This window comes from Triticum urartu, chromosome 1A (genome assembly GCF_056163025.1).
Source record: "Triticum urartu cultivar PI428250 chromosome 1A, HENAU_Tu73, whole genome shotgun sequence".
NCBI classification, from domain to species: domain Eukaryota; kingdom Viridiplantae; phylum Streptophyta; class Magnoliopsida; order Poales; family Poaceae; genus Triticum; species Triticum urartu.
The window spans coordinates 91,310,120-91,328,658 of NC_141873.1; positions in this window are offsets into that span (position 1 = coordinate 91,310,120).

Sequence of the window (18,539 nt, forward strand, 5' to 3'; positions counted from 1 at the left end):
TCCAACTGTTGTCTCAGTTGTACAACTGGTTAGGGTAGCTAGGTATTTAAACCTGAGGACACACAGTCCCCGACACCCAGTCCTGAACACGCAGCTCAGGACACTCAGTCCTCACCGTATTCCCCTTGAGCTAAGGTCACACAGACCTCGCCCAATCACTCATGGTAAGTCTTCAGGTGACTTCCGAACCTTCACAAACTTGGTCACTCAGCGATCCACAATTCCTCTTGGATGATCTAGACCATGACGCCTAACCGTCTGGAAGAAGCACAGTCTTCAAACATAACAAGCGTCGGATCCACGCAGGATCAATCTCTTCAGTGAAGCTCAATCGCTTGGGGTTTGTAGGTGTTTGGGTTTGGGTTTTCCTCACTTGATGATTTTCGCTCAAAGTCCTCGGAGGATGGGTTTCTCTCGGATGACAAGTGTCAGTTTCTCTCGGAGCAGCCAACCAGCTAGTGGTTGTAGGGGGCGGCTATTTATAGCCTAGAGAGCAGCCTGACATGATAAGACATAAATGCCCTTCAATGATATGACTGTTTAGGTGGATAGATATTTTGGGACAGCTGGCTCATAGCACAGCAACAGTCGGAATTTTGAGTAGCAAAATCCTCAGGGCTATCATGTTCCTCACTGTGTAGGTAATCCGCACTGGCGAATTCCTAACTCCTCAGTCAGAGCAAATTCCTCAAAGACCAGAAGAACTTCATCTCTGTCACTGAAGAATATGACTGGACTGTATGAGATTTCCAATGGCTTCACTCGAAGGAATTGGTAGGTGTAGGATTTTGAGTTGAGCATCACATGGAATTTTTTCCTTAGTATTTCCTCGACCCCCTTTAACAGTACGGTGTTTTCTATGACTCAAGAAAGAGAAAATAAAACTACAAAAACAAAAGTCTTCACGCTTCATGTTCCTCGAATGAATACCAGGTCTTCAGGGTCACACCAATTTCTGCACTTTCAAAGTATTTAGAAAGTCTTCAGAAATCCAAAGTCTTCAGTCAAAGAACTTCATTTTTAGGGTCGACTTTCTCTGTAAATATCAAACTCCTCATAGACTTATAGACCTGTGTACACTCACAAACGCATTAGTCCCTTAACCTATAAGTCTTCAATACACAAAAATCACTAAGGGGCACTAGATGCACTTACAATCTCCCCCTTTTTGGTGATTGATGACAATATAGGTTAAGTTTTCAATGGGGATAAACATATGAAGTGTAAATACTGATCTTGAGGAATTTTATTGCAAGATATAGAAGAACTCCCCCTGAATATGTGCATGGTGAGGTATTTGCTTTTGAAGCATTGCACACTTTGAAGAGTAGAATCATGGAGATCTCCCCCTGTATCTTGTAATTCATACATGCATTTGACATATCACAATGAAGAATTTGAAATGCATGATGAAATATGGTGACTGATGTAATTCAGCATGCGTGCATTAGCATATATGAGGAATAAGCATGCAGAAACACATATCAAAAGTATCAGAGCACCATCGGGTTTAAGTTTACAACTCGATCCAATAAAGTCTCAAAAGAACGAGAGTTGTAACTTAACAAAAAACACCCATATAGAAAGACCCGCTTGAAGACTAACTCAAAAATTCTCCCCCTTTGTCATCAAATGACCAAAAGGATCGAATATGAGGACTAATGCCCCTGAAGAATATCAAGTTGATGAAGGAGCGCCAGCGTTGTTGGGGTCGTTTGTTGTGGAAGGGCCTGCCATGGTGTCGTTCAAGTCTTCATTCTCATCGGTGTCACGCGATGAAGAATATGAGCTGGCCACCAAGGAAGGAACCTTGACCTTCTTGAATTTCTTCGGTGGAGGTGCAGACCAGTCAAAATTTTCCTTAAGACCCATTTTCTTCAGATCTTCTTCACCATACAGATGTGACAGAATGGCCCAGGTGCGACCGAAAAGTTCATGGAGGTAGTAATGGTTTTTCTTCACTGCATTGTGCGTAGCCGTCATGTTGTGAAGAAATGAACCAAACTGACGCTTAACCCATTTATGGTTTCGATCCACTTTCTGGTGAAGACTAAGCATAAGCTCACGATCAATCTTCACACGAGGAGCAGTGGCTTGAGGAGTAGACTTGGGTGCATTGGCAGAGTTATGTGTGGCAGAGTCATCATTGGTGGAATAAGATGCAGCTTTGCGAAACTGTCCATCCAATGGACGAATGCCTTCATCTATAATAGCTGGTGCCTTGCCCTTTTCATCAACTGATGAATAGGTCTGCTTGAGGACTTCAATCGGGGGCAAGTAGCTGAGGTGATTCTGAAAATCAACTTTGTAGTTGAGTGAAGACCTTGTCCTGAGGAATCTCATTATCCAAGGTGCATAAGGCTTCATCTCAAACGGAGAAAGTGCAAAATTTGCCAGAGTCCTCATGAAGAAATCGTGATAATTGACAGGAATGCCATGGACGATATTGAACACCAGATTCTTCATGATGCCAACAATTTCCTCATCAGATGAGTCGTGGCCTTTGATGGGACTCATTGTCCTCGTTAGAATGCGATAGACAGTTCTGGGCACATAAAGTAATTCCTTCACAAGTAATTTGGTTCGTGGGGTCTGACCTGGCTTCAAAGGCTTCATCAGAATTTGCATGTAGTGATTTGTGAGCTCAGGTTCACTGTAAATGCAATGAGCTTCTTCAAGGGGAGGACTGAGTGGTAAGGCACGAAGCAATTCAGTAGCTGGTGCTGTGTAGTGAGTGTTCTCAGACATCCAGTCCAGCACCCATGAATTCACATCTTCAGAATCTCCTGTGATGTGCAGCGTCGCATAAAATTGAAGAATCAGTTCTTCATTCCAATCACAGATGTCCGAACAGAAGTTTAATAGTCCAGCATCATGAAGAACACTAAGGACTGGCATGAAGCACGACAGAGATTCCATATCCACGTGAGGAATGTGTTCATGGTAGAAGATTTTGTTTTTGTTGAACAGCACGGAGGAACAAAAATTGGTTTGGCTGGCTGTCCAGAAACGCCTCTTCCTAATGCAAGCAGAGTTATAAGGGTTGTAGTCTTCGAAGAATACGTGCTCGCCGAAGAAATCATCAGCCTTGAACTTTTGCTTCCTGGAGAATGGATCATTTGGCTTGGGTAGAGGAGTGTCAGTGAGTTGCATCACGACCTCAGGAATCTCAATCATAGGTTCTTCAGGCTGAGGAATTTCTGGTTCCTCTTCAGTGGAAGTCTGCGTCTTCAGATGTTCAGCAGCAGCAGTTTCTTCAGCACTAGTGGCTGGAATTTCTTCACGTACAGATGAAGTGGGGTGAGTTTCTTCAGAGCCCATTGGAACAGTTTGTGCAGGGGACTGAGGTATTTGCTGCAATGGTGTGAACATTGGAGAGTTTGGATGCTGACTTTCCTAGAATTCATCACTCATCACTGGTGTGGAGCAGCCAACGTCCACATCTTCATCTTCCATTTCTTCAATGCCAGCCTCTTCAGCAGTGAACTGAGGCAGAGGCGAGGAAATGACAGGTGTTGAAGGGATCTCATTCACTTCAATTTCTTCATCCAACTGCTCTGACGAAGCAGCAGAAGGAGTTTCTTCATCAGATCCGCTGGGAATCGCATATTCTTCATCGAAAGGAACAAGGTCCTTTGATGGCATAGTAGAGAGAGGAACATCATCGACAAGATTTTCAAACGAGCTGGTCAAAGGCTTCATTTTCTTCGGAGCTGAAGAATCTGAAGTAGCTGATGCTTTCCTTTTCTTCACTGTTGCACGCTCTGCAGCCTTGGTTTTCTTCACATCTGATGCAGATGGAAAGATTGAAGTTGGTGTAGGTGCAGGAGGAGCAGAGGAATCTGCTTGATTTTCTTCAGGCACAACTGATGCAGTTGCCCTGACTTCTTCATTTTCTTCAGGCACACCACTAGTGGATGCCCTAGCAATTTCTTCAGCGGCTGGAATGCAGTCATCAGCCCTGGAACTTACATTTTCTTCAGCAGCCTGATTTTCATCAACGGTGCTGGCATGTTCTTCAGTTGGCTGAGCAGATGCTTCAGCCTGATGAATTTCCTGTTGCGTTGGGGCAACAACATTGGAAGTGAAGTTATCCGCAAGTTTCACAAAGCGCACCTTGGCTCCAAGCCAATCAGCACGGTACGCGTCAAATTCATCACTGAGTTTCTTGATCTCAGTTTGAACAGTGACAAGTTCTTCAGTTGTCATCGAGACAACATTTTTCTTCAGATAGCGCTCCTTCTTGTACTGCGCTTTCTTGATCTGCCTGGCCTTCTCAAATTTCCATTTTTCTTCTTGAATGAAGTGGGTCAGCATGTGACTTTGGCCAGGAGTCAGCTTGAAATCAGGCATGGGAGTGTTGGGGTCCTTGTGCCAAACATTAATGTATTCGAGGATCAACTTGGGATCCAAAAGCAGTGGCACATTAATTCCTTTGTGTAATGCCCTCGATGCGGCTATATCTCCCACGTGTCGAAGCACGACTTAGAGGCATAACCGCATTGAAAGCAATGTCGCAAGTGAGGTAATCTTCACAACAACCCATGTAATACATAAGGGAAAGAGATACATAGTTGGCTTACAATCGCCACGTCACAAAATACATGAATAAAGCATTACATCATCCAGATACACACAAGGTCCGACTACAGAACCCAAAATAAAAGAAGACTACCCCAAATGCTACACAGATCCCCGATCGACCCCAACTGGGCTCCACTACTGATCAACTAGAACGAAACAACATAAAGGACAAGATCTTCATCGAGCTCCTCCTTGAGCTTGGTTGCGTCACCTGCTCGGTTCAACGGCACCTGCAAGCTGGTTTTGGAAGTAACTGTGAGTCACGGGGACTCAGCAATCTCACACCCTCGCGATCAAGACTATTTAAGCTTATGGGAAGGGTAAAAGGTATGAGGTGGAGCTGCAGCAAGCGACTAGCATATATGGTGGCTAACATACGCAAATGAGAGCGAGAAGAGAAGCCAAAAGCACGGTCGAACAACTATGATCAAGAAGTGATCCTAGAACAACCTATGTCAAGCATTACTCCAACACCGTGTTCACTTCCCGGACTCCGCCGGAAAGAGACCATCACGGTTACACACGCGGTTGGTGTATTTTAATTAAGGTCAACTTCAGGTTTTCTACAACCGGACGTTAACAAATTCCCATCCGCCCATAACCGCGGGCACGGCTTTCGAAAGTTCAAATCCCTGCAGGGGTGTCCCAACTTAGCCCATCACAAGCTCTCACGGTCAACGAAGGATATTCCTTCTCCCAAGACAATCCGATCAGGCGCGGCATCCAGGTTACAAGACATCCTCGACAATGGTAAAACAAGTCCAGCAACACCGCCCGAATGTGCCGACAAATCCCGATTGGAGCTGCACATATCTCGTTCTCAGGGCACACTCAGATGAGACATCCTACGAGTAAAACCAACCCTCAAGTTGCCCCGAGGTGGCCCCGCAGTCTACTCGGTCAGACCAACACTCAGAGGAGCACTGGCCCAGGAGGGGTAAAAATAAAGATGACCCTTGGGCAGGCCTACCCAAGGGAAAGAAAAGGCTAGGTGGCGAATGGTAAAACCAATGTTGGGCACTTGTCGGTCCAGACTCCGGTGCAAAGGAAGCAAGGGTGCGGATGTTCGGAACATGCTAGAGATGGTGGGGTGATCCTGGATTCCGGGTGTCCCATGAGTTGGCGACAAGGAAAAGAGTGACAATTTGGACACGGTGCAAACACGAGCATCTCAAACAACGCAAGCATTCATTCACGGACGTCGTCGGGGTTATACCTTCAAAGCGTGCAAACGAGACGGTTTGGGTTCGATGGGACATAGTGGTACTTTCGGTCCTCGGCGACGGAAGAGGTACATACGTTCTCAAGGCACTTGTCGGTCCGGACTCGGTGTAGTTGTACATGGCAAATGTAGTGGTACTCGGAGGCTTGTCAAAACCCAAGCGACAGTAGTCGTACACGACGCGTTGTGGAAGTAGTTGTACTCACGGACTTCGGCGGCGGTAGTCGTTTAGGGTCTTGGCGGTTCGTCGTGTAGCCGTACATGTTCGACGTGGTACACGGTTCGAAGTCGTGCATGTCCCGTAGATGTTCAGGGTCACCGTGAGGAACTTGTCGAATCCAGGGTCTCAGTCGTCGGTAGTGGTACATGTTTTGAAGGTGAACTTGACGAACTCGAATCCCTTCGGGGTTGTCATGGTACTTGGGGTCTTTGGACCCGCCAGTCTCATTCTTGCGACAATAGTTGAACTGGAAGTTATTGGTTCAAGGGTCTTCGGCGACGGTAGTCGTTCCAGGCATCGGGCGTCGAGGAACTTGGCGACAACCGGGGTTTTTGACGATCCGGCGAGACGACATGGTCCGGGGCAGTCTTGATCTTGATGGTCTTGATCTCCAAAGTAGCACAACGAGAGATGCACGATCGAGGTCATCTTCGGCCCTAGGGTTCCATGATGGTGCCGTGGTGGTCTTGTCGCAGCAGCCAGGGCATCAGGGAGGAGATGGTTGTGGAGAGGCGATCAGGGGCGTGAGGAAATGGTCCTGGTCCCGACAGGAGAGGCAGCGGGCGTGAGGCCCTTGCCGGACGGAGCTGGAGCAAGAGAAGGGGTCAACGCCCGGCAACGAGGTGTTCCTTCTCGACACGAAGCAGAGCAGCGGTGATGGCTGTCAGCGCCGGGGCAACAACAGGCGGCAGTAGCGAACAAGCGGGGCCAGGCGAAGGTCCGGCAGGGTGTGAGGGCGCGGAGGACCGGCGGATTGGCATCCATGGGGCCCTGCTGTCCAAGAGAGAGAGCACGAACTCAGGGAAGGGGACGGGATGGAGAAGAAAGGAAACGGGGCAGAGGAAGCGGCCTGGTGATGCAGAGGAGGCCGATGAGGGAAGGTGACGGCGCCTGGCGCGGGAGGCCGGGCGCGGCGCCATGGGAGGCGACGACGCGGAGGAGGGAGGCGCAGCCCTGATCGCACGCGCAGGGCGGCGACCTACTGGAGACGCAATAGGAGCAATAGGAGCCGGCAGGGACGCGAAGTCGTGATGGCTGGAGGGGGAGAGCCTCGAGGAAGAAGGGGATCGAGCGGGGCTCTCCCTCGTTCGAGCATGCGGGATTGGGTGGCGGCGGTCGGGAACGAGAGGGGTGGAGGGGATCAGCGATCCTCCTGGCGGTGCGAGGGGAACACGAGAGAGTGAGAGGTTGTGCGGGCTAGGGTTAGTGGGGGTTTAAGTTGGGCCGGCGCGAGAGGCCCAGTGAGAGGAGGTCTAACAGGCCGGTTGGTGATGGAGAGGCCCAGGTGGGCTGCGGCTGGCCCGAAACTGCTGCTTCCTCTCTCTAATTTTCTTCAAGCAGAAAATAAAGAGAAAATCACAGGGGAAAAGAAGAGGTGTATGAGAAATATAAAAATATCCTCATGACCTTGAATTCATGCCCTATTTGATAAAATTGGTTTGGACATTTTTAGATGTAGAAAAATAAAACAAGTTTAAATATGATTCAAACTTGAGGCATTTTTGAACCTAACCAAAACAACTCCAAAGGATTTGAAATTTGACAGAGAGGGTTTAGGCATGGAGAACTAGCACCAGGAAAAGAATGAACATTAATGGAGGAGGAGGAAAAGGACTCTTGCCAAAATGAAAGAAAGAAGAAGGAAGGAGGAGGGCAAGATGGCAATTGCAAAAAGAAAGAAAAGAGAAGGAAGGAAGGTGGTGATGCATGGATCTCACATGGGGCATGCAACAAAATTTCATGCATGAAATGATGCAATGCAAAATATGCAATGATGAATGCAACAAGCTAAACAAATCACACAACAAAAACCCGGAAACCCTGGAAGGCAACTAGAGCTCCGGTGTTGGGGCGTCACAACACTCCACCACTACAAGAGGATCTCGTCCCGAGATCTAGAATGGCACTGGAGGGACAACGGAAGAGAAAGAGGAGAGGTAAAGCTAAGTTGCTTCTTTGACAAACGAGTGAAACCACAAGCCTTGAGAGGTTGAACAAATTGAAAGAAAGAATGCAATGAGAAAGAGCGAAGTTGAGAGCGCTCAGTTAGGAAAAGGATCAATGAAGAACAAATTCGAGCAGCACTCCAATTGAGAAGAAAAGGAATTGAATAAGAACTTGATAAGATGAGAAGATACTTGAAAGCAAACACGACACCCCGGTTGGAAAAGGATTAGCAAATGAAAGAATATGGTCTTGAAAAACCAAGATGAGGAGTGAAAAGAGCAACATCAATAGACCTCCGGGAGAAAGAATAGAATATAGATAATTGAAATAAAAGAATGGAGAAGAAAATGCCATCTTATGCCACAAAAGAGCTTAAGAAGGCATCCTTAGGAGATGAGTCGAGCGGAGTTGTTGGAACACCAACAACGAAAAGAATACGCTTGATATGGTCTTATGGAATACATCTCCAATTATGAGGTGACAACTTGCCACTCACGGGAAAAAGAATTGGATTGATATGAACAAGGATACGAGAAACTTATTTCACCGGGAGGATAGATGAAGAACTTGGGTCGTTTATAAGCACCATAAATAGCAACAATCCTTAGGGAAGGCTTTAGGTGAAACATGACACAATATAACTCCAACAAAGAGGTTGATGGATTTAAATATCTCATTCCTGACAACTTTTGAATCATGAAACATGAAGGGAAATTGTCAACAATGACATAACACCACCTCAAAACATAAGCATGAAAGAATTGCACTCCGGATTGCAAGATGAAGAATACTTGAGCTCCTTAGAAAAGAATCTCGATGAAAACTTCGAGAAGGAATTAAATCCTTAAAGAACCATCATGTAGAGCCTCCATGAAGAACTCCGGTAACAAAAGGATGATCAAACGGAAGGAAAGAGAGGTTGAAAACAGAAGGTGAAGCCTTGCGATGATTTAGATGAATCTCCGTGGTGATATAATTGAGAGAGCTTGGAACTCCGGGAAAACAAAAGATACAACATCTCGAACTGAGAATGTTATATGATGAACCACTCCGGAAAGCAGAAATTGAATTTACTTGATGAAAGAAGAATAAGAATTACATTATGCTTATCCTTCACCAATTAAATTGATGACCATCAACGGATTTTACAAACTACTTATTCTCGTTGCAAAGGATTGAAGAGAGATATAGCATAAACTTGGGAAGGTCTTCAATGAACCGCCGGTAGGATTGAAACAACGAATGAATTGATATGATAAACGAAGGAAGAGGAACTCTTGAATGAACCACCGTAAGAATTGAAAATGAACAAAGAGAAGATAAAGAAAACACCGGGAAGAATTATAACATGAACGAAGATGCTTGAGAGGATTTAGATACATGAGAACAAAGAGATCACGAGCCGATTAGAGATCACTTGAACGAAGCACCGGTAAGATTGGATAATGATAACTGAAAGCTGAGAATGAATAAACCTGAATTGATGGACTCCAGATAGGTGAGAGGAATTCTCACAATCAAAACAATTATGAGAGGATGGCCTTGAACTAGAACAATGAATCTCTGAGAGAACGGATAAGATATGGATGTAAAACTCTTCTTCGGTCTTCAAATGATGAGAAAGACGACGAGAAACACCACCGTGAATTGTTGAAACACTCCGGAATAAAGAAGAATAGAAAAGTTGAACCAATGATGAAAAGAAATTGAGAGATCTTGGAGAAAGACATTTGACTGATGATAAATCATTGTTACGTCAAACTTCGAAAAGAATTTTTTTAGAATAGCTCCGGTAGAATTAGAAGAGTCAGGTAAGATCCTGGAAAAAGACCTGTGGGTTAGGGCCCACTCAAAAGAAACACCGTAGAACGATTTAAAATAGAGAATGCATCGGTAAGATTTAAATGGCTAGAATGAGATAACAACCTCGAAATAGGTTGAACTGATCTTGAAAGACCAGAAGATCTTTCTAAGATATCTTTAGCACTTCGGAATCATTGAATAGCGAGAAATGGACGATTAAGAGGTCCACCGGCACGAAAAGGCATAGAAATGAGGAAAAGGGTAAAGAAGCACCAAAAGCTTGAATTGAATCCACCGGAGCAGAAAAAGGAACGAAGAATGATGAACTTGAAGCTCCGTTAAAATCTTCATGAGAAACACCGGGTAAGAACATTGAAAGAAAAGAATGAAGAGGCTTCACATGAATAAGATGGACACTTGATCAAGAAATCTGAATCCTTGAAGAAAAAGGGTGGGTGGGCGGGAAAAACAAAGGCAACTTGGAGAGAAGAACTGATAAATGATCTTGCGAATGTTGAAGTGATCGGATCCACTTGAAGAGAGACACACCGGTTGAAAAGGATTGACATGACAGACTTGATGATCGAGAAGGATTAGTATTCACATAGGAATATGAGAACACCATTTAGGAAAGGTATGGAATCAATATTTGACTTCGAATCAACTCGAATACCACAACTCAAGACAAAACAAAGGATTGGCTTGCAGAACAAACCGGAACAAACATATGATAGAGATTTCGTCCGAAGTTTTCGTGGTGGGGCCTACACAGGCTCGATCGTATAGCACCATCATGTACAAGGCAGTGCACATGACATACGAAGCGTCCTCAAGTCGGCATAGCCAAGGACTCTTTAAGACACAACGAGACCACTGTAAAACCAACCGTGGATAGGAGGACCACTAGACGTCGAACCCCAATTTCATATCATACATCTGTCGGAAAGATATCCTAAGAGCTACTTGAATTCCCACTTATAAACTCCCGAAACTTTCCGGTTATGCAATCAGGTGTTGGGGATACAGGGGAAGCATAATATCTCACACAAAACTAGCAAATCCTACATCCAGCTGTATCCATCCTTCAACACATAACCAAGAAGCCTTCGGAAATCATTTACCTCAACCTTCGAAAAGCATCCGTTATACGAGTTATGGCAATACTCCCGAACTCCCGCCCCAGTACTGGGTGGCGTCGAGGTTATCTCACCAACAACTGCATAAAAGAGATTTTCGATGTCGGCGAAACTAATCTCAGGTATTCCAGAACTGCAATGATAAAATTGTGACGACAACACCTCGGAGCTCAACTCCCCGGGACACTGCCACAACCCCTAAATGTCAGGAGGCACCAAGAACAATGTTTTCGTCACAAAACCATCAGAATGATTCCAAAATACCCGCGTGATCCTAAAAAAAATTTGGTGAAATTTGAGAAGAGAAGAGTCAAAACTCTACGTCAGGATGCCTCACCAGAGCAACGAAGGGACTAGGGAGTAAAAAGAAGTCCTAACTCTCCGATATATATAATTCCTAAAAGACTCAAAACATTTCTAGACTCAATAACGCCAGCGATTCGATCAAGCAGGGGGCTCCTAAGGTCGGGGAAGGCTCTGATTACCAACTTGTAACGCCCTCGATGCGGCTATATCCCCCACATGTCGAAGCACGACTTAGAGGCATAACCGCATTGAAAGCAATGTCGCAAGTGAGGTAATCTTCACAACAACCCATGTAATACATAAGGGAAAGAGATACATAGTTGGCTTACAATCGCCACGTCACACAATACATGAATAAAGCATTACATCTTCCAGATACACACAAGGTCCGACTACGGAACCCAAAATAAAAGAAGACTAACCCAAATGCTACACAGATCCCCGATCGACCCCAACTGGGCTCCACTACTGATCAACTAGAATGAAACAACACAAAGGACAAGATCTTCATCGAGCTCCTCCTTGAGCTTGGTTGCGTCACCTGCTCGGTTCAACGGCACCTGCAAGCTGGTTTTGGAAGTAACTGTGTGTCACGGGGACTCAGCAATCTCACACCCTCGCGATCAAGACTATTTAAGCTTATGGGAAGGGTAAACGGTATGAGGTGGAGCTGCAGCAAGCGACTAGCATATATGGTGGCTAACATACGCAAATGAGAGCGAGAAGAGAAGGCAAAAGCACGGTCAAACAACTATGATCAAGAAGTGATCCTAGAACAACCTACGTCAAGCATTACTCCAACACCGTGTTCACTTCCCGGACTCCACCGGAAAGAGATCATCATGGTTACACATGCGGTTGGTGTATTTTAATCAAGGTCAACTTCAGGTTTTCTACAACCGGACATTAACAAATTCCCATCTTCCCATAACCGCGGGCACGGCTTTCAAAAGTTCAAATCCCTGCAGGGGTGTCCCAACTTAGCCCATCACAAGCTCTCACGGTCAATGAAGGATATTCCTTCTCCCAAGACAATCCGATCAGGCGCGGCATCCAGGTTACAAGACATCCTCGACAATGGTAAAACAAGTCCAGCAACACCGTCCGAATGTGCCGACAAATCCCGATAGGAGCTGCACATATCTCGTTCCCAGGGCACACTCAGGTGAGACATCCTACGAGTAAAACCAACCCTCAAGTTGCCCCGAGGTGGCCCCGCAGTCTACTCGGTTAGACCAACACTCAGAGGAGCACTGGCCCAGGGGGGTTAAAATAAAGATGACCCTTGGGCATGTTGGAAATATGCCCTAGAGGCAATAATAAAAGTATTATTATTATATTTCTTTGTTCATGATAATTGTCTTTATTCATGCTATAACTGTATTATCCGGAAATCGTAATACACGTGTGAATAATAGACACCAATATGTCCCTAGTAAGCCTCTAGTTGACTAGCTCGTTGATCAACAGATAGTCATGGTTTCCTGACTATGGACATTGGATGTCATTGATAACGGGATCACATCATTAGGAGAATGATGTGATGGACAAGACCCAATCCTAAACATAGCACAAGATCGTATAGTTCGTTTGCTAGAGTTTTCCAATGTCAAGTATCTTTTCCTTAGACCATGAGATCGTGTAACTCCCGGATACCGTAAGAGTGCTTTGGGTGTGCCAAACGTCACAACGTAACTGTGTGACTATAAAGGTATACTACGGGTATCTCCAAAAGTGTCTGTTGGGTTGACATGGATCAAGACGGGGATTTGTCACTCCGTATGACGGAGAGGTATCACTGGGCCCACTCGGTAATGCATCATCATAATGAGCTCAAAGTGACCAAGTGTCTGGTTACGGGATCATGCATTACGGTACGAGTAAAGTGACTTGCTGGTAACGAGATTGAACGAGGTATTGGGATACCGACGATCGGATCTCGAGCAAGTAACATACCGATTGACAAAGGGAATTGTATACGGGGCTGTTTGAATCCTCGACATCGTGGTTCATCCGATGAGATCATCGAGGAGCATGTGGGAGCCAACATGGGTATCCAGATCCCGCTGTTGGTTATTTACCGGAGAGCGATCTCGGTCATGTCTACATGTCTCCCGAACCCGTAGGGTCTACACACTTAAGGTTCGGTGACGCTAGGGTTGTAGGGATATGTATATGCAGTAACCCGAATGTTGTTCGGAGTCCCGGATGAGATCCCAGACGTCACGAGGAGTTCCGGAATGGTCCGGAGGTAAAGAATTATATATAGGAAGTACTATTTCGGCCATCGGGCCAAGTTTCGGGGTTATCGGTATTGTACCGGGACCACCGGAAGGGTCCCGGGGGCCCACCGGGTGGGGCCACCTGTCCCGGGGGGGCACATGGGCTGTAGGGGGTGCGCCTTGGTCTACATGGGCCAAGGGCACCAGCCCCAAGAGGCCCATGCGCCTAGGGTTTCAAGGGGGAAGAGTCCTAGGAGGGGAAGGCACCTCCTAGGTGCCTTGGGGAGGAGGCATTCCTCCCCCTTGGCCGCACCCCCTAGGAGATTGGATCTCCTAGGGCCGGCGCCCCCCCCTTGGCCCTCCTATATATAGTGGGGGAAGGAGGGCTTTCATAACACGCCTTTGGTTGCCTCCTTCTCCCTCTCCAATACCTCCTCCTCCATAGCGCTTGGCGAAGCCCTGACGGAGTACTGCAGCTCCATCATCACCACGCCGTTGTGCTGTTGCTGGTGCCATGTCCCTCAACCTCTCCTTCCCCCTTGCTGGATCAAGAAGAAGGAGACGTGGCTGTTTCGTACGTGTGTTGAACGCGGAGGTGCCGTCCGTTCGGTGCTAGGATCTTCGGTGATTCGAATCACGTCGAGTACGACTCCCTCATCCACGTTCTTTGAACGCTTCCGCTCGCGATCTACAAGGTACGTAGATGCATCTAATCACTCGTTGCTAGATGAACTCCTAGATGGATCTTGGTGAAACCATAGAAATTTTTTTGTTTTCTGCAACGTTCCCCAACAGTGGCATCATGAGCTAGGTCTATGCGTAGTTCTTCTTGCGTGAGTAGAACACAATTTGTTGTGGGCGTAGATGTTGTCAATTTTCTTGCCGCTACTAGTCTTATCTTGCTTCAACGGTATTGTGGGATGAAGCGGCCCGGACCAACCTTACACGTACGCTTACGTGAGACCGGTTCCACCGACTAACATGCACAAGTTGCATAAGGTGGCTGGCGGGTGTCTGTCTCTCCTACTTTAGTTGGAGCGGATTCGATGAAAAGGGTCCTTATGAAGGGTAAATAGAAGTTGACAAATCACGTTGTGGCTTTCACGTAGGTAAGAAAACGTTCTTTCTAGAACCCTACTTCAGCCACGTAAAACTTGCAACAACAATTAGAGGACGTCTAACTTGTTTTTGCAGCAAGTGCTTTGTGATATGATATGGCCAAAGTTGTGATGAATGATGAAAGATCTATATGTGATGTATGAGATGTTCATGCTATTGTAATAGGAATCACAACTTACATGTCGATGAGTATGACGGTGACAAGATGATCATGGAGCCCCAAGATGGAGATCAAAGGAGCTATGTGATATTGGCCATATCATGTCACTATTATTATTTGATTGCATGTGATGTTTATCATGTTTTGCATCTTGTTTGCTTAGAACTACGGTAGTAAATAAGATGATCCCTCATAATAATTTCAAGAAAGTGTTCTCCCTAACTGTGCACCGTTGCTAAAGTTCGTCGTTTCGAAGCACCACGTGATGATCGGGTGCGATAGATCCTTACGTTCACATACAACGGGTGTAAGACAGATTTACACACGCAATACACTTAGGTTGACTTGACGAGCCTAGCATGTGCATAGACATGGCCTCGGAACACAGAAGACCGAAAGGTCGAGCATGAGTCGTATAGAAGATACGATCAACATGAAGATGTTCACCGACGTTTACTAGTCCGTCTCACGTGATGATCGGACACGGCCTAGCCAACTCGGATCATGTTATACTTAGATGACTAGAAGAGGGATGTCTATCTAAGTGGGAGTTCATTATAATTTGATTAGATGAACTTAATTATCATGAACTTAGTCTAAAATATTTACAATATGTCTTGTAGATCAAATGGCCAACGTAGTCCTCAACTTCAACGCGTTCCTAGAGAAAACCAAGCTGAAAGACGATGGCAGCAACTACACGGACTGAGTCCGGAACCTGAGGATCATCCTCATAGCTGCCAAGAAAGATTATGTCCTACAAGCACCGCTAGGAGATGCACCTGTTCTCCCTGCAGAACAAGACGTTATGAACGCTTGGCAGGCACGTACCGATGACTACTCCCTCGTTCAGTGCAGCATGCTTTACAGCTTAGAGCCGGGGCTCCAAAAGCGTTTTGAGAGACATGGAGCATATGAGATGTTCGAAGAGCTGAAAATGGTTTTTCAAGCTCATGCCCGGGTCGAGAGATATGAAGTCTCCGACAAATTCTTCAGCTGTAAGATGGAGGAAAATAGTTCTGTCAGTGTGCACATACTCACTATGTCTGGGTTACATAACCGCTTGACTCAGCTAGGAGTTAATCTCCCAGATGACGCGGTCATTGACAGGATCCTTCAGTCGCTTCCACCGAGCTACAAGAGCTTTGTGATGAACTTCAATATGCAGGGGATGGAAAAGACCATTCCTGAAGTATTTGCTATGCTGAAATCAGCAGAGGTAGAAGTCAAGAAGGAACATCAAGTGTTGATGGTCAATAAAACCACTAAGTTCAAGAAGGGCAAGGGTAAAAAGAACTTAAAGAAGGAAGCAAGGGAGTTGCCGCGCCCGACAAGCAAGTTGCCAGGAAGAAGCCAAAGAATGGACCCAAGCCCAAGACTGAGTGCTTTTATTGCAAGGAAAGTGGTCACTGGAAGCGGAACTGCCCCAAATACTTAGCGGACAAGAAGGCCTGCAAAACGAAAGGTATATGTGATATACATGTAATTGATGTGTACCTTACCAGTACTCGTAGTAGCTCCTGGGTATTTGATACCGGTGCGGTTGCTCACATTTGTAACTCACAGCAGGAGTTGCGGAATAAACGGAGAATGGCGAAGGACGAGGTGACGATGCGCGTCGGGAATGGTTCCAAGGTCGATGTGATCGCCGTCGGCACGCTACCTCTACATTTACCTACGGGATTAGTTTTGAACCTCAATAATTGTTATTTAGTGCCAAGTTTGAGCATGAACATTGTATCAGGATCTCGTTTAATTCGAGATGGCTACTCATTTAAATCCGAGAATAATGGTTGTTCTATTTATATGAGAGATATGTTTTATGATCATGCTCCGATGGTGAATGGTTTATTATTTATGAATCTCGAGCGTAATGCTACACATATTCATAGTGTAAGTACCAAAAGATGTAAGATTGATAATGATAGTCCCACATACTTGTGGCACTGCTGCCTTGGTCACATAGGTGTCAAACGCATGAAGAAGCTCCATGCTGATGGACTTTTAGAGTCTCTTGATTATGAATCATTTGACACGTGCGAACCATGCCTCATGGGTAAAATGACCAAGACTCCGTTCTCAGGAACAATGGAGCGAGCAACCAACTTATTGGAAATCATACATACTGATGTGTGCGGTCCAATGAGTGTTGAGGCTCGCGGTGGCTATCGTTATGTTCTCACCCTCACTGATGACTTGAGTAGATATGGGTATGTCTACTTAATGAAACACAAGTCTGAGACCTTTGAAAAGTTCAAGGAATTTCAGAGTGAAGTTGAGAATCAACGTGACAGGAAAATCAAGTTTCTACGATCAGATCATGGAGGAGAATACTTGAGTCACGAGTTTGGTACACACTTAAGAAAATGTGGAATAGTTTCACAACTCACGCCGCCTGGAACACCTCAGCGTAATGGTGTGTCCGAACGTCGTAATCGCACTCTATTAGATATGGTGCGATCTATGATTTGTCTTGCCGATTTACCACTATCTTTTTGGGGCTATGCTTTAGAGACTGCCGCATTCACTTTAAATAGGGCACCGTCGAAATCCGAGACGACACCGTTTGAATTATGGTTTGGGAAGAAACCTAAGCTGTCGTTTCTAAAAGTTTGGGGATGCGATGCTTATGTCAGGAAACTTCAACCTGAAAAGCTCGAACCCAAATCGGAAAAATGCGTCTTCATAGGATACCCTAAAGAAACTATTGGGTATATCTTCTACCTCAGATCCGAAGGCAAGATCTTTGTTGCCAAGAATGGATTCTTTCTAGAGAAAGAGTTTCTCTCGAAAGAAGTAAGTGGGAGGAAAGTAGAACTTGATGAAGTATTACCTCTTGAACCATAAAATGGCGCAACTCAAGAAAATGTTCCTGAGGTGCCTGCACCGACTAGAGAGGAAGTTATTGATGATGATCAAGATACTTCTGATCAAGCTCCTACTGAAATTCGAAGGTCCACAAGGACACGTTCCGCACCAGAGTGGTATGGCAACCCTGTCTTGGAAATCATGTTGTTAGACAACGGTGAACCTTCGAACTATGAAGAAGCGATGGCGGGCCCGGATTCCGACAAATGGCTAGAAGCCATGAAATCCGAGATAGGATCCATGTATGAAAACGAAGTATGGACTTTGACTAACTTGCCCGTTGAGCGGCGAGCCATAGAAAATAAATGGATCTTTAAGAAGAAGACAGACACGGATGGTAATGTGACCATCTATAAAGCTCGGCTTGTCGCTAAGGGTTATCGACAAGTTCAAGGGGTTGACTACGATGAGACTTTCTCACCGGTAGCGAAGCTGAAGTCCGTCCGAATCATGTTAGCGATTGCCGCATTCTATGATTATGAAATATGGCAAATGGACGTCAAAACGGCATTCCTTAATGGTTTCCTTAAGGAAGAATTGTATATGATGCAATCGGAAGGTTTTGTCGATCCTAAGAATGCTGACAAGGTGTGCAAGCTCCAACGCTTGATTTATGGGCTGGTGCAAGCATCTCGGAGTTGGAACATTCGCTTTAATGAGATGATCAAAGAGTTTGGGTTTACACAGACTTATGGAGAAGCCTGTGTTTACAAGAAAGTGAGTGGGAGCTCTGTAGCATTTCTCATATTATATGTAGATGACATACTTTTGATGGGAAATGATATAGAACTCTTGGACAGCATTAAGGCCTACTTGAATAAAAGTTTTTCAATGAAGGACCTTGGTGAAGCTGCTTATATATTAGGCATCAAGATCTATAGAGATAGATCAAGACGCCTCATAGGTCTTTCACAAAGTACATACCTTGATAAGATATTGAAGAAATTCAATA